The sequence below is a fragment of the Mixophyes fleayi genome, unplaced genomic scaffold (assembly GCF_038048845.1).
Source record: "Mixophyes fleayi isolate aMixFle1 unplaced genomic scaffold, aMixFle1.hap1 Scaffold_35, whole genome shotgun sequence".
Classification (NCBI taxonomy): Eukaryota; Metazoa; Chordata; class Amphibia; order Anura; family Limnodynastidae; genus Mixophyes; species Mixophyes fleayi.
Window position 1 is genome coordinate 1,889,805 of NW_027447498.1, and position 17,169 is coordinate 1,906,973.

Here is a 17,169-nt window from a genome sequence, read left to right on the forward strand (position 1 = left end):
TACCTTCAATGGGGATATTCAGCAATTTAATGCTCTTATTAAATTTTGTATTGCTTATTTTCCCTCTGTACCCGACTTCCTAGATACCCAACAAAAGCAAATGTTTTACCTGTTATCTAACTATGAAAGATTATGCTGAGAAGAGGGCTATACAAAAGACTCTCTAGTCAAGAAATCTTATGCCATATGATTGTGGATGCCATGGCAGACATAGAAAACTTTGGAAATTGTAAATCATTAACAGCATCTTGAAGAAGTACAACGCCACACCACCATACACCATACCATTGTCTTCTTACAAATCCAGACTGATTTATATTAAGAAACACACATAATTGTTTTAGGAAATTTCAGCTTTAATATTTTATTTCATCATCATCATCATCACCATTTATTTATATAGCGCCACTGATTCCGCAGCGCTGTACAGACAACTCATTCACATCAGTCCCTGCCCCATTGGAGCTTACAGTTTAAATTCCTAACTCTGAGGGAGTCAATTTGATTGAAGTGGGTCCCATTCTTCCTGCTTCTCCCAACACCAGAAACTTGATTAAAAGTGAGGTATCAATTCTGTGTTTTATCCTTTTAATTTTACAAGAAACAATTGCTTTATATTTGTATGCCTTTTTATTAACTGTTTTATCTTAAGCACTGTGGATGTATTTTCCATATAAAATTACACTTAATATGTTCAAGTCTCTGTGTTCTTACGAATTCACGCGACAGTTTGGTCAAGACGCTACATAATTGAAACATTGTGGTTGATGTGAACTCTGATTAAAGTAAATTGTGCTTGATTAATGGTAGGGAGAACCGAAGGCTTCCTAAATAAGAGTGTCAGCTCTTGTCAGAAAAAACCTTGGTGGTGGCATAGTTAGTACCGCAAAGCCAGTGTGTGTCATAGATAGGAAAGGATTTAATCATTTTAGACAGACCAGTTGGTTGTTATTTGGTCAACCCTGAGTCACACATGCATCACGCAGGCTCAGGTGAGTGCTGTTCGTGACAAATTGCTTTATTATCCAATAATTCCACATAATCTAACTTCTCATATCTTACACCAAGAAGTCACCCCAATACATCATTTTCTGGATTGAAATTTTAGCATATCTACCAAACCACCTTTCTTTGTCATGTCATAGGGGTATATTTACTAAACTGTGGGTTTGAAAAAATAGAGATGTTGCCTATTGCAACCAAACAGATTCGCACTTACACTTGTAAATAACTCACATTTATTAAGATGCCAATCCACATTTATTTATTAGTAAAATGTATTAGAGATTATTTATACATAGATAATGTATAAATAAAAGGTATTTATGGTTCAGGTCCTCTAAAAGGTAAACTAAAGCTTATTTCACCAGCTTTAACCCGGTTTCGACAGAGTGGCAATCACATCTAGTGGTCCCAAGTTATTAGCAATATGAGATTAATACTCAAAGTACTTTGTTGATGGGTCAGCTTAAACCGGTTATTCGTCGGGAAGACACGTAGGCAACAGTTGAAATGAGTTGTCCCCTCCTTTGGGAAGAGATCAAATGAACTGACCTATGACCAGCAGTCTACTGGCTCATCATGAACCCTGGACCAATGAAGACATCTCAGTATTATCTATGTATATTTGTGACATCATCACTGAATATGTTAATTCAAACTGCATATAAGCAAGTCCTAGGCCAGTGTTAAATCTCTCTCTTCCTGACTGCAGACTACATGGACCTAGGCCCAGGACGCGCTTGTGTAATGTATTCGGGTTTTATATTTTCCTGTTTATTGTTACACCTTTTATGCATCTTCATGGTTTGCTGTAAATCCTGCTAAATTTTTCAATCAAATCTTCGCAATGAACCCACAATAATAGCATTGGACAATGTTCATTGGTAGCGACAAAATGAATATTACACAGGTACAACCCTACATGTACACAACCCATACTTAAAGTTGCTACCATGACTACACAAAAGGCTTAAGAGATTTTGTGATGACAACATACATAAAATCTATGTACCCATAAATCAGCTAATATGTCACTGATAACTACGAATGAAGCATTACAAATATTGGTAATGTTTGGAATAAAAGAAAATGTAATATTTCTGAAATTGAGTTAGTCACATAGGTGATGTGTAATTCTCACTGTGATTGATAATAATTATTATGTAACTACTGATGTTATTGTGAATATTGATAGCATTAGCTATTTGATTTGTACAGCTACTGTATCTGAAATGGACTCTAAGTGTATTTTAAAAGCGAGGCACAGCGCATATCATGTGCTTTTTTGGTGCATTTGTAAGTCCACCTCCAGGAGACAGATCAACATAACTAACGTCGGGGGGTAATCGGAATGTGAATTTCTGTAAGAGGCTTGTAAAAAAGATGAAGAGCTCCATTCTTGCGAGAGTTTCTCCAGCACAGACTCTGTGACCTAAAACAGGGTAAACAAGTAGCATAGTAATTATATTAAATCAATTGGATATATAATTTCATTTAGTCTTTTACATTTAATACTGAACTAACAAGTCAGTAAATAATGATCTGTAAATATTCAGTAAACTTTCAACCTTGGAACACCATTATGTGCTGTCATTGACATAGTAAAAATAATATAATATTTCTCAAAGGCCAGACATACACTACCTGCAGAGAATGGCATAAAGGCGTCTTTCTTTATAAAGTTTCCTTTGTTGTCAAGAAAATGATTTGGGTAAAATTCATCTGGTTTCTCAAATTGCGTCTTGTCTCTCAATACAGATGACAGTAATGGGATTATAAAGGTTCCCTAGGATAAAAAAAACACATCTGGATAAAGGAAGTAAAGTGGGAACAGTGAGATATCAGTCAAATCTGCATGCGGAGATGGAAAGGAAGAAAAATGGGATTTAAACCTCTTATAATACTTGGCTAAGCTCTAGAACATTTATAGTTTAAGATTATCATACACATAAAAAAAATTGCAGTTGTTTCCTATAATTTACCCCAGATACTAGGTTTCATGTTACCCAAGAACACATTTCATCAGGCTGACAAATAAGGCCTGTGGTTCGAATGACTGGAGGACTCTGTTTAATCTATTAAGATCGTAGTGCCAATTGTAAACCAAATATAACTCTGGTTTTCACAGTTCTGTGGCTCTCTTTTTATAATAAGTTCTCTGAAAGTGATTCTTTTTATTACCATTACATGAAATTTGTTGGAACATACACATATGTGCTCAATATTTGATATGATATTTGTTATGCTTATATATTATGATCATTTATCCTTTTATATTAATTCATTGCCACTTATCGTTTGTGGGTTTTTTATGTAATTGGAATTAAAATTTTGTTATTTATCCATGGTTCATAGTTGATTTTTGGACACACTTATACATCATTGCATACTTTCTTTTTCTTTTTTTATTCATTGTTTATTTGAGGACTACAGACCTCTTGCAATCAGTATTTCGGGTCCACTGCCTACACAGTACCAAGTGATACATCATTTTCCTTATATATCTTAGATGTAAATCCACACAAAGCTGGTACCTCCATTCAACAGTGAGACCAGCAGAATGGGACTTCACTGTTCCCTTGTGGGCTCATTTATTCCTAGCCTTAGCATTTATTTAATGTCTTTGGTCATTTCAAACTTTCTTGGAACCTATAAAGTGGTTGTCAAACAATCACCCTTGGTGGATAATAAAATTGTGCTGTACCAGCGTGCTTCTTCCCAGGGTGTCAATAAACACATCATAAAGGACCCCTAAATGGATGTACAAACATATGATATTTTTTTTTATCCTTCGAGCTTCAGATGACAAAATCTCATAGTCTACATTAGAACTCTACATAGAACTTCAAATGGACCCTGCAAATCAGCCAACAGATTGCTCTCGTGTAGGTAATTACAACATAACTTTATTTCCTGTATCAAAGTCAGTCCCAACCCCATTGAAGATTACAGTATAAATTCCCTAACACACAAGTACACATACACTAAGTCCGCTTTTTTACTTATCAACCAATTAACCTATCATGCATGTCTCTGAAGAGTTGCGGAGGAAACTGGAGCACCCAGAGTAAACCCATGAAAACACAGGGAGCGCATACAAACTCCACACATAGTTGGCCCTGTTTGGGAACGGAACTCACCATTGTGCTGCCCTCAGTACATAATATTCAATGACATGGTTTGCTTGCGCTTGTAGTGCACCAAGATAAATTGTAAATAACAACAAAGACAACAAACCACTTACAGGCGGCCTGGACATGTTGGGATCTGTAGAATACCACAGAAGAAATATTATAATTTAACCCTTTTGTTTTATTTATTAACTCACACACACCATCCAGGGGTAGGGGAATAGCCCTAATGTTATCATCAAAGTGATGGTTATTCCTAGTGGGACTATCATTTATTTATGGATTTGAACCTCCAAAGGAATTCATCTTCATGCATAGGGCCAGTTGGTACTATGACAGGGGGACCCAACTCTATTGCTTTCCCTGCTATAGCACCACCAGTCCTTGCTGGCATAGCCTATTGCTGATATTGGCAATTTTAGGGTGCTCCATTGCTAAGAGTTATTGATAACTAGGAAGACAAGCAGGCTTGTCTTCTGAATTTGCAGGCAAATTCAACAGTGTTATATTGAATAAACAGACACATAGGGGGAGAAGAGGGAGACAGAAAATCAATCATCTTCCTCTTCCTCGGGACTGTAAATGGTGTTATAGTCTCTTAGTAGGCTGTGGGAGTATATATAAAGATATACAAAACAATACATGGATATAGTGCAGGATTACTATGGAGGGACAGAGAGTACTAGGAGTATATATAAAGATATACAGAACAATACAGGATATAGTGCAGGATTACTATGGAGGGACAGAGAGTACTAGGAGTATATATAAAGATATACAGAACAATACAGGATGTAGTGCAGGATTACTATGGAGGGACAGAGAGAACTGGGAGTATATATAAAGATATACAGAACAATACAGGATGTAGTGCAGGATTACTATGGAGAGACAGAGAGAACTGGGAGTATATATAAAGATATACAGAACAATACAGGATGTAGTGCAGGATTACTATGGAGGGACAGAGAGAACTGGGAGTTTATATAAAGATATACAGAACAATACAGGATGTAGTGCAGGATTACTATGGAGGGACAGAGAGTACTAGGAGTATATATAAAGATATACAGAACAATACAGGATATAGTGCAGGATTACTATGGAGGGACAGAGAGTACTAGGAGTATATATAAAGATATACAAAACAATACAAGATATAGTGCAGGATTACTATGGAGGGACAGAGAGTACTAGGAGTATATATAAAGATATACAGAACAATACAGGATATAGTGCAGGATTACTATGGAGGGACAGAGAGTACTGGGAGTATATATAAAGATATACAGTACAATACAGGATATAGTGCAGGATTACTATGGAAGGACAGAGAGTACTGGGAGTATATATAAAGATATACAGAACAATACAGGGATATAGAACATGATTACTATGGAGGGACAGAGAGTACTGGGAGTATATATAAAGATATACAGAACAATACAGGATTTAGTGCAGGATTACTATGGAGGGACAGAGAGTACTGGGAGTATATATATAAAGATATACAGAACAGCTGATTCAGCACTATCATGGAGTCAGATTGCTGTCACTCACACAATACAGACATGGTATGTCCTCACATCCTGTGGTTAGCTGTAGATTCAGCACTATCATGGAGTCAGATTGCTGTCACTCACACAATACAGACATGGTATGTCATCACATCCTGTGGTTAGCTGCAGATTCAGCACTATCATGGAGTGAGATTGCTGTCACTCACACAATACAGACATGGTATGTCATCACATCCTGTGGTTAGCTGCAGATTCAGCACTATCATGGAGTCAGATTGCTGTCACTCACACAATACAGACATGGTATGTCATCACATTCTGTGGTTAGCTGCAGATTCAGCACTATCATGGAGTCAGATTGCTGTCACTCACACAATACAGACATGGTATGTCATACCTCCTCTATATCTGCAGGGCGTACATAGCGAGCTGTATTCTTTTTCACTCTTGGGGAGACATCTTCCATCTCTAAGGGGTGACTCACTAATGGTCTGTCTACCTGTATAGTTATATTAGCAACTTGCTCTGCCAGTTTCTGTGCAATGAATCTTTTATGCTGCTCTTCCTACTTCATGCTCTGCTTACTAATTCATGTCATTTCTTCCTGTCTTCTCCAGACGCTGTATTACTGGTATTCTAGTCTCAAAAAAAATAAATACAATTAAAGATAAGCAAAGCATTCAGCAAATGTCACTTTCTATGACTATAATCTTTTATTTGTGGTCAGCAAATTGGGTTGCAAATGTCAGGTTGAAACAAAATGTAGTTTGGGTACAAAAATGTATTTTAAAATATTGCTTTTAGTTTAAAAAAAAAAAAAACCCCAAAGGGCAGAGTTTAACAAAATGTATAATGATTGTTATATCCTAAAGACATTCTTTTGAATTACTGCTCATGAAAGTTTTGTGGAGATCTAACCATTATGCTATTATCAATTCAAGCGAGAAAGACCTCAGTCCTGGTGGGGCATCTAATCCTATGTCTGATAATTGTGGCTATACTTTCTCCCTAATTGTCTCTTCTGCTGTCATCTTCAGAATATGGATAACGATATGCCAATCAGCAGTACCCCCCCTCCCCCAATCCACTCTGTATTACTTCCCAAAGTTTTTTTTTTCTTTAATAATCACTGAGGCGAATTTGGAACTTTGATGTGTTCAGCATCGGTTTTAATTAAAAATAATCCAAAGGATAAAGCTATTAGGTTTTCAACTGTGATGTGCAATAGGTGCACTGAAATGGAACGAGAAGTATTAAAAACATTTTTTAAAAAAATGTATTTACATTTCTTGCATTCGATGCAGAATTTTAATGCACTGTGTATGTGGCCTTCAATTGTACCTTTTTGTACATATTTGGTGCCTGCCCAGGTATAGCAGGTCGATCCTGGATAAATTTAAAGGTTAATCATGACTGGTAGATATGTTTTTTTTTTTAATTTTAAGATAATCTGTACAAGAAATTTGAGTCTGTGAAAAGAATAGAAACAAGTTTACATACTGGAATCTATAAAAGATCTGATTTATTTTTTTTGTACTTTAACATCCTTCTCCTCTGTATGTTTAACACGCTCAGGCTTTGAGGATGAGACACTTCAGTAGTTTATCCGACAGTGAACTGAGCACAGGCAGGTTAAACGTGGTCTGTGTACAATGGCAGGCATCACACTATGTACATGAAAGGTATGTTGTACCAATAATGGAGACAAATGTAATATCCAAAATCTAAAACTGTTCACAGAAGAGCTGCGCAAGCACAACATCAAATACAAATAGATAAAAAAAGGTATTTAGATGGACAGCGGGAATCAGGGATTGAGGGTTGAATTAAAATATGATAATATTTGACGTTAAAATTTAATCTCACTCTATAGTAGTTATAATAGTTTTAATACAATGCCAAGAATTCTTTTTCTCCTAATAGCAGGATACGAGCTTGTAATATATGCAGAATATTTTAGATTTTATGTGTGCATAAAATAGCAATATGTTTTCTACAAGTTCATTGCCATATTTCCAATTGCACACTATGCATAATGCTAATTCTCAAAACGGAGCAGGATCAAGGGGTAAATGTAGTAAAGGTGCGATATTGCAAATCCAGCGATTTTCTTGGGAGAGTTGAAACTCGCAGATGTATGAACCTGAGATTTCATGTAAAATCGCCAGAGATGTGTTTCTGTCAAAAGCGCTATTTCCAAAATCGATAGAGATCAAACTCCTGACTGTTTGCCACTCTAGCTATACAAGTCTCAAATGTATGAAGCTGCGTTTAAGCAAACTCTCCTGAGTTTGCTTTAAAAATCGCTACATACAACACACTGCAGTCTAGCAGTGTGTTTAGTAAACACATCACTGTTACACTGTCAGGCTATACAGCCGGAGGTCCCGGCAGCTGTCAAAAGTGTTTAAAATAGATAAAAGTTTTTAAAAGAAAAATTGACCTCGCGCAAGAGCTAAGCTCATTGCGTATCGGAGCTTCTATAGTGTAGAAGCTGTTTGCAGTGTCTGTCATATTTCTTGTAAACAAGCATGTTCCGGATTGGATCTTACAATACTGGGGCCCTTCTGGCTGAAGAAGAGAAGACTTCAATCAACAAGGGATGCCCTTCTGGCCTGGCCTGGGGTTGGTTGTCATTATGGCAGGGGGACCCCTGCCACGTGTCCCCCTACTATAGTGCCACCCACCCCAGCTGGTGTGCCTAGTGCTAGTTATGTGAAAATCGGTGGACCCCACGTACATTTTTCCCCTGATATTCACGTAGACAGCAGTAGGCTGGCTGCACTAGGGTTAATAGTGGCTGAGCTGGGGACCCCACACTTTTTTTTTTTTTAATATTTATCTATTTTTAAACATTTGACAGCTGCCAGAGCTCCGGCTCTATAGGCAGACAGTGTAACAGTGATGTGTTCACTAAACACGCAGGAAACACAGGAGAGTTAGCTAAACACGGGACTGTTTGACATCGCAGAAAAGCACCAGAGATGACCAGCAATTTGAAAGTTCAGGGTAAAAATCGCAGGTTAATACATTTGATGACTTTTGGACTAAAATCGCAGGTTATCACCCGCGATTTGCCGCGATTTTAACACGCTGAACAAATTGGACCTTGATACATTTACCTCCAAGTCTCATTCAGTTTACAAGCCTCACACAATGGCAAGCAAACTCTTCTAAAGGATCATTCTGATCTTGATCAGTTCTGCTCCACTTTGGCTCTTCGCTTCTGAAACTCACTCTTCAGGATTGGCAAGTACAGTCAACTTGTTTGATGCCTCCTCCACTTCTGCTACAGAAGAGTTGGCGGAAAGTGCGTAATCTAAACAAAATCTCCAAGGCCCTGTCACGTGGGACAACCCCTGTCTTTGCTTATTTGTTGCTCTTGAACTTTATATATAACCTGGAGCTATCACCCTTAAGCTCCACTGGACACAACACGATTTGAGCCTAGTTCTGTTTATTGCAGCTGGTTTTCATTTTCATTATTCTAATTTCATATTCCTAATTTGTTATATTATTATTATGTTATACTGTATCTATTAGCACGTGTTCTATGACTCTCAAATTTCTTGTCGACTTCTGAACTGTTTGTTTTAGTACATCTAGTTACTGGCTCTAAGTTGTCTAGTACAAATGTACCTTTAAACTGGGTTAAAAGTGAGGTTGTGTCAATGCTTTTTGATATGGATCATTGGGTTGGCAGTGGTCTTACTTGTGACTATGAGGCCAAAACAGCTCTGACCCTTCTTTATACAGAAAGGCTGATAGCACATGCAAAATCAATAATGTTACTTCAAGGTCCTTGCACTATCACTTTTTAAACATTTCACTTTTTCCTCGAAAGTACCGCTCTATGGGGCCTCCTTTACGTGTAAAACTGTTGATGGCTGTGAGAGGATATTGGTACTGTCTTTATTTTGTGTGTCATATTTGTACATTATTTTATTACTATTAGTGCATATAGAAATTCTATACTAATATAAAGCGTACCTGAATAGTAGATATTCCTTTGAATGTAAAAGCCAACACCCAAATTCCAAATGCTTAAAAATGAAGGGCCTGATTCATTAAGGATCTTAACTTGAGAAACGTCTTATTTCAGTCTCCTGGACAAAACCATGTTACAATGCAAGGGGTGCAAGTTAGTGTTCTGTTTTGCACATAAGTTAAATACTGACTGTTTTTCATGTAACACACAAATACTTGATAGTTTATTTGTACACTGAAATTTAAAGTTGATATTTGTGTGCTACATGAAAAACAGTCAGTATTTAACTTATGTGCAAAACAGAATACTAATTTGCACCCCTTGCATTGTAACATGGTTTTGTCCAGGAGACTGAAATAAGAAGTTTTTCAAGTTAAGATCCTTAATAAATCAGGCCTGAAGTCATTTTGCAAGGGAAGAGGGGGGGGGGGCAGTTAAAATGACCCCTCCCATCGCCATTGTAATGCGCTAATCCAAGCACCTAAATGCAATCGCTGAAGAACGGGTACATGACACCACAACAGGACATATGGGATTTGCACCTCCGCATTTTTGAAGTTCATAAATGTCCCTTTCTGTGGATTTATATGGTGACGACGGGTCCACTTTACACCAATTTCACTTTATCAATATCATATTTTTTTTTACCAGGGCAGAGCAGAACGATTTTGTTCGGCGTGAAAGTTACAGCCCCTCCCTGACTGAGCTCAGGTGTGACTGATCCGTTATCATGCTGACATGAACATTATACTGTGACTTACAAGTAACAGGCTGCCCAGCTAAGGAGCTCCCATTTCCCTCTACCACACGTACTAATGACATCTGCTTTGGGAGACTACATGCTTTTTTAAGTCTCATACACTCAACAGATTTTGTTCAGAGTGTTAGCGCAGACATAAATCTGTGGCGTTGTATTATGTGGAACAGCGAACCCTATATCGCCCCTGTGAAGTTTAATTGGTAACAAGTGTAACGTCTGTGAATGTCAAACACTGCTCATGGATTTAGTACCACGTACTGGATGCAGTTTTCTGGACTTTGCTCTTAACCTTAAAGAGGTTATTGACCTCCAGGTAACAGGTGTACGTACCCTCTTGCCACTTTTACATTTTTAAATTATATTTGTTGCCCATGGATAGTACACAAAATAGCTTATGCAGAGTTGGTCGCAAAATGGGAGCGACTCTAAAAATGAGCACAGAACAATAGCCTATTTCTGCCCACATCGAGATGCATCTGCATCAGCAGAACATGAGTCTGGTTACGACAAGTCATCATCATTAGTGCGTATTTGCACCTGCCCTGCAGCGGGTGTAAAGGATACGCCTACTAACAAGTGTATATACAGGTCTGCATGAGCCACATATGGGTATACATGCCTCTACTGTAATCAGTCAACATTAAAATTCTCAATACAAAAGGCTGCCCTGATTGTGTGTAGGTGAAAGGTACACTTTAAATCACCCCCACGTCATTAGGCAATTAATAAAATCGTGTCACTACTTCTGCTAAAGAAAATACATACACAAATGCTGCAAGCCATAGAGAGCCCATTAATACAAGGTCATGAGAGGCCACCACAGGCCGCACACTCGCACACTATATTTACTGCAATGTTGTGCGGCTTCTACAACTATATCACAGCAGAGATTAAACCGCAACTTCTTCAGATATATTTCTTGTGCTCTTTCCATTACATTAATGGAAAGAGCACAAGAAAATAAAGTAATTAGTCCATTGGCTTGTAGCCACTTGCCCACGGTACAACACCACTGGCCCTGGGGATGACAGCACAGCACAGATAGCCGCCCCAGCACCACCAAGGTGAGGGCTTTGTCAGGGTCCCTCAGGTGTGGGCGTTTCCTGGTTCCATCAGGTGTATCATGGAGCCAGAACATAAATAGTCTATGGGTATCCTGGTCAGTGGTCTTGGTGATCTGTTCGCCAGTATTGTACTAACCCATTTCCAAAGAACACGGGTGGTGAATATGACTTACTAGTTATCTTGTTTGGAATATTTTCATCTCTTCCCAGTTGTGTGTCTGTGGCGGCGAGGTCGCTGTGCTCTGGCTTTAGAGGACTGTGCCGGTGAGGTCACCGCGCTATGGCTTTAGAGGACTGTGTCGGTGAGGTCACCGCGCTAAGGCTTTAGAGGACTGTGCCGGTGAGGTCACCGTGCTCTGGCTTTAGAGGACTGTGCCGGGTTGGTCACCGCGCTCTGGCTTTAGAGGACTGTGCCGGGGAGGTCACCGTGCTCTGGCTTTAGAGGACTGTGCCGGGGAGGTCACCGTGCTCTGGCTTTAGAGGACTGTGCCGGCGAGGTCACCGCGCTCTGGCTTTAGAGGACTGTGCCGGCGAGGTCACCGCGCTCTGGCTTTAGAGGACTGTGCTGGGGAGGTCACCGCGCTCTGGCTTTAGAGGACTGTGCCGGGGAGGTCACCGCGCTCTGGCTTTAGAGGACTGTGCCGGGGAGGTCACCGCGCTCTGGCTTTAGAGGACTGTGCCGGGGAGGTCACCGCGCTCTGGCTTTAGAGAACTGTGCCGGGGAGGTCACTGCGCTCTGGCTTTAGAGGACTGTGCCGGGGAGGTCACCGCGCTCTGGCTTTAGAGAACTGTGCCGGCGGAGTCACCGTGCTCTGGCTTTAGAGGACTGTGAGGTAACTGTGCTCTGGCTTTAGAGGACTGTGAGGTCACTGTGCTCTGGATCTAGAGGACTGTGCCGGCGAGGTTACCGCGCTCTGGTTTTAGAGGACTGTGCCGGTGAGGTCACCGCGCTCTGGCTTTAGAGGACTGTGCCGGTGAGGTCACCGCGCTCTGGCTTTAGAGGACTGTGAGGTCACTGTGCTCTGGCTTTAGAGGACTGTGCCGGTGAGGTCACCGCGCTCTGGCTTTACGCCACCAGTTGGGGTCTGGACAAACTATCACAATTGTGTCAAACATTATTAGCCATGCCCTCATCATTCATATCCAGCCTAGGTATTTGACATTTCCATGGGGGCGGGGAGGGGGAGAGGGCAATAGGGGTTGATAGGGGCAATTCCCCCCCCCCTCCAAAAAAAATAATCAAAAATTTAGATCCACCCTTGCATTATGCCCAACTTTACTGAGACTTTCACCCACAGCCAAGTTCTTATAAATTAATCTCTCATGATGTGGCTGCATTGCTTATAAGGGACAAACAGTTTGCAACTCTCTTCATTATCTGTTCTTATTCTGTAAATTGTATGTTCATTACTGGTGATTTTATACTGTGACATGTATGATGTATGTCCCCTACCACTGGGGTTTTCTTACCAAAACACAGTTTAATGGTACTTGTGGAATTTTCAAAAGTTGTAGTAACTGTGGGCCTGATGCGGAGTTAGGAACAAAGCAAAAAATCAAGGAGCAAATTTGCACCTGGACAAACCATGTTACAATGCAAGGGGTGATGGATGATTATTTTATTTTCACGCAAAGAAAATACTGGCTGCTTTTCATCTAGCACACAAATACTTGATAGCTTTATTTTTACATTGAAATTTAAAGTTGATCTATGACATGCTCTACCCCAACTATTAATCTGTCCCCACATTTTAAATTTACCTCCCCTCCAATGTAACATGGCTTTGCCAAGGTGCAAAGTTACTGCTTTTTCTGCTCTCCTTTCCTTAATGACTCAGGCCCTCACACTTTTGCTCTGTAGTATTACTTTTCCTACCTTGCTGCCAGGAAATCCAACAATATAATAATACAAAAATATTGCAACTGATTTTAAACCACAAAAATCAATCTGATTATTTCACCGATGGCTGAAATACATTTGGATGGCTGTTCAAGCGGGTTGGGTACAAATTTCCGGTGGTGGATATGTCAACACTTATCTTGTCAACACCAAAATGGTGACAGAGTAAATGTTGACACAGCAATGCTGTCTACACACTGAAAATGTAGACATTGTGTTTGTAGACAGTAGTAATGTCGACAGTCAGAATGTCTGCATTAAACGTACAATGCTGGCAGAAAACAGTGGTAACACCTAAATAAAAACAGCAATAAAGCTAACCTCCCCCCCCCCCCCCACCCACCTCTTCCCAAATCAAATAAAAACTTACGCTGGCAGCCCATGAACCCGAAACCTGCGATACACAAAGGGTTAAAAAAAAAGCAAGTGCCCCCCCTCTCTCCCCCAATCAGATTAACCCTAGTACTGCCAGCCTAGTGCTGGTACTAGCAAAATTGGGGGGACAAAAAGTGTGAGGTCTATAGCAGGGGAACCTGTAGTGTGGGGTCCGCCTGCCATAACGTTAACCAGGCTGGTCCGCATGGGGCTGGATTTCCTAGGGAGATGGGGTAAGGTGAGGTGACTGATTGTGTTGGGGCACTACAGGTCGCAGCGGGCCCTGGGTGTTACAACATGCTAGCACTTGTGGTTCCCCAACTGCCAGCATTCCATGGCAGCCATGAGTATGTTGGTGCTTGTAGTACTACAAGCACCAGCATGCTTAGACTGTTATTGGCAGCCTGGGCTTGCTGGGCTGGGACCTGTAGTGCACCAACACAAAATGGTGTTTAAACATTAAAAATAAATTTATTACCCCACACCCACCGCCCTAGTGTGGTGGAAGGAGCCCTAGTGCTTAGGTGGTGGGAGGCCCTACATTTTTATTGCAGACCGCATCTCCCTAGGGAATCCAGCCCCATGCTGACCAGCCTGGGGTTGGTTGTCATTATAGCAGGGGGGAGTTAAAATTTATTACTGTTTTTATTTATGTGTTGTAACGGTTTTGTGCCGCCGGACCCGTCGGCGTTGTTCGTTTAATGCAGACATTACTACTGTCAATGAACACAATGTCTATATTTTCAGTGTCTAGACAGCATGAATGTGTCAACATTTACGCCGTAACCATTTTTCTGTCGGCAGTATAAGTGTCGGCATATCCACCGTTGGAAATATGACTACCATCGGTACAAGCAAGTGACGCTGGGGTCATGGGTTCAATTCCTACCATGACCCTATATGTTTGGAGTTTATATGTCCTCCCAGTGCTTGTGTCTATTTTCTCCAGGACCTCTGGTTTTGTCCCACACAATTCAAAAACATACTGCTAAGCTAATTGACTTATGCAAAAAAATTGGACCTGTGTGTGTGTGTGCGTGTGTGGTAGGGAATTTAGACTGTAAGCTCTAATGGGGCAGGGACTGATGTGAGTGTGCTGCCTCACCCTTTGCAATAATGTGCTTTAAGTCCTGTTGGGAGAAAATTGCTATACAAATAAAGAATCATTATTCTTATTTTGTTTATAAAGTAACTTAGCGAGCATGTTTGATATTGATTGGTTGTGCTTTGCTACACATTAAGCAATATGCAGGCAATTATGATTGACTGGCATGACCGGATCTGTATGTGTGTGCCTAGCCTAAAAATCAGAGCAGATTAATTGCCATAAGCTTTCAGTTAGCACAACCCTGCAATATGCATTTTGTACACTTTATATCTCTGACTGTATAAAGTGTAATCATAGCAAGTACTGCTTCAGTGCCAACCTTTAATTCCCCCCCCCCCCGGGGGGGGTCCTGGTGGGGAGCCCATGTAGCAAGTGGAGGAGGGAAAGTGGTGATGTAATCACTGTGGCTCTGCCCCCTTGCTGTACAGTGCCATTGCACGCCAAGATGATGCAAATTGCGTCATTACGCACCAACTCAATTTCAAACCTTATTATAACTAGTTTATTTAGATCACTTCAGTGTTATGGTAACACACATCAGGAGTGAGATCACCACTGTTTTGTTTAACAGGAGTCGTTTAATTTATTTATAAAATAACTCTTTTAGGATGACACAATGGGCAGCAAAATATTTTTGCCAGTTGATATCCCTTAGTTGTATAATATTAGTAATGATTTGATCTGGTTTCTTTTGTGCTATTACCCATATCTTAATCTTACCCGGAGCTGGATTCTTTAAACAAGATACATTATTTTATGAAATTGAACAAAGATCTCTCCTTCGTTTCCAAACCATATACGTATAAAAGACACAGAGGACTGTGGAGAGAATGATAGTTCCTTGTTGGTCCCTGCCAAGGTGTGTGTGTGTGTGATTTGGGGGTTGGGGATTTCAACAAATGGATATAAATAGTTAGAATTCCTTTTACTGTCTAATACATCTTACCAATATAAACAGTTGCTTTGCTATCTATCTTGATCTTATTTCAAAAGTCTGCATGTGTTTGGTCTAGTTCAAAGTTTTCCAGTCTCTGAAAGCATGTCCAAGATATAAAAATATGTTTGAAATCTACCATACAGACACTAACTCAAAGAATAACCAGTGCATGATATAGGACTACCTGTCAGATCAGGGCAGCAACTAGTATGTTAAGAAATAAAGCTCTGCTCTAGTTACCGAGCCCCAAATTGTTTCCGCGTTTGCCATTGCTATCTGAAGTATGACTTCACCAGGTCAGCCATAGTTTACATTGATGGCAGAATGTTGTGCTTGCTACTGGGATTTACTATTGCTGTCAATATTATAATATATAATACCAAAACTTTGCACGCAATTTTCAGGCACTGTACTTTCCCATAGAACAAGCTAAGGATAGAACATTTGTTCTCCCAAAATAGTCAGTCACCTTAATAATGATCCATCTTAATATAAGGGGTCTATTTATTAAAGGGATATAAGCCCTAAAACTATGAAAGGGGTAGTTTATCGCAGGATTTGGGGCTTCCCCTTTTTACCAAAGCCCCCAGCCGGTAAAGACTATTGTCTTCTAATGTTTTTATATGTAGAACCCTATTTACCAAGGATAGTACCACTGATGCCCCTCTGATTGATAGTGGCATTTCAGGTTGGTGTTAGCCGAGGGACCCCACAGGAAAAAATGCCTTATTATTAAATAATAATGCCTTTTTTAAAAAAATATATTTATTTTCCTTTTTTAAAGTTAATATTTTTTTTTAGAATCTGGATCTGGAAGCCCAGTCTTGCCAGGAGAGCTAGCAACATATTTTCCGACTTTTTAAAACTCTCCTCTGGGAGAGGTCATGTGACAGGGGGTAGGAGGGGGTGTGCCCCCTGCTACGCAATGCCAACATTCACGGCATTTCATAACATGAGGTGGGGTTATTTGACGCATAATTGCATCATTAAGCCCCGTCTCCATCATGTCTGGGAGGATACCTACTCTTTTGGGAGTCCAAAAGGGCTCCCCGAAAACCGGGAGAGTAGGCAAGTATGGCTAACAAGTTTGCAGAGGCTCATACAGACCGTTTTTATGGGGGCAGCTCCCAAAAGCAGAATGTGGACATGCACCTATATATGCACTAATTGCACACATACTGCAGATTTAATTGTGTGTAATAAAAGTAACTGTGGGGCCGCCTTTTTTCAGTTTATTTGACCCTCATTGGCTTGCCAACAGTGCAGACTGCAGCTAACCTGAAATATAGCAGCTGCAGCAAGCAAACATAATGACATAACTTCTACCAAAAATAACATGTGTTATTACCACATTGATTAAAATGTCTGATGCGAGCCAGGCTCC

The 17,169-nt window shown here is 40.1% G+C and overlaps 1 long non-coding RNA gene across 1 annotated transcript; it reads right to left on the reverse strand.

The window, feature by feature from the left end:
• Positions 1-335: 335 nt before the first annotated feature.
• On the reverse strand, positions 336-3,998 carry LOC142131521 (uncharacterized). Its single transcript, XR_012686425.1, has 2 exons — positions 2,647-3,998; positions 336-2,434 (listed from the first exon to the last, which is right to left on the reverse strand). It is a non-coding gene; the product is annotated as an uncharacterized LOC142131521 (long non-coding RNA).
• Positions 3,999-17,169: the final 13,171 nt, after the last annotated feature.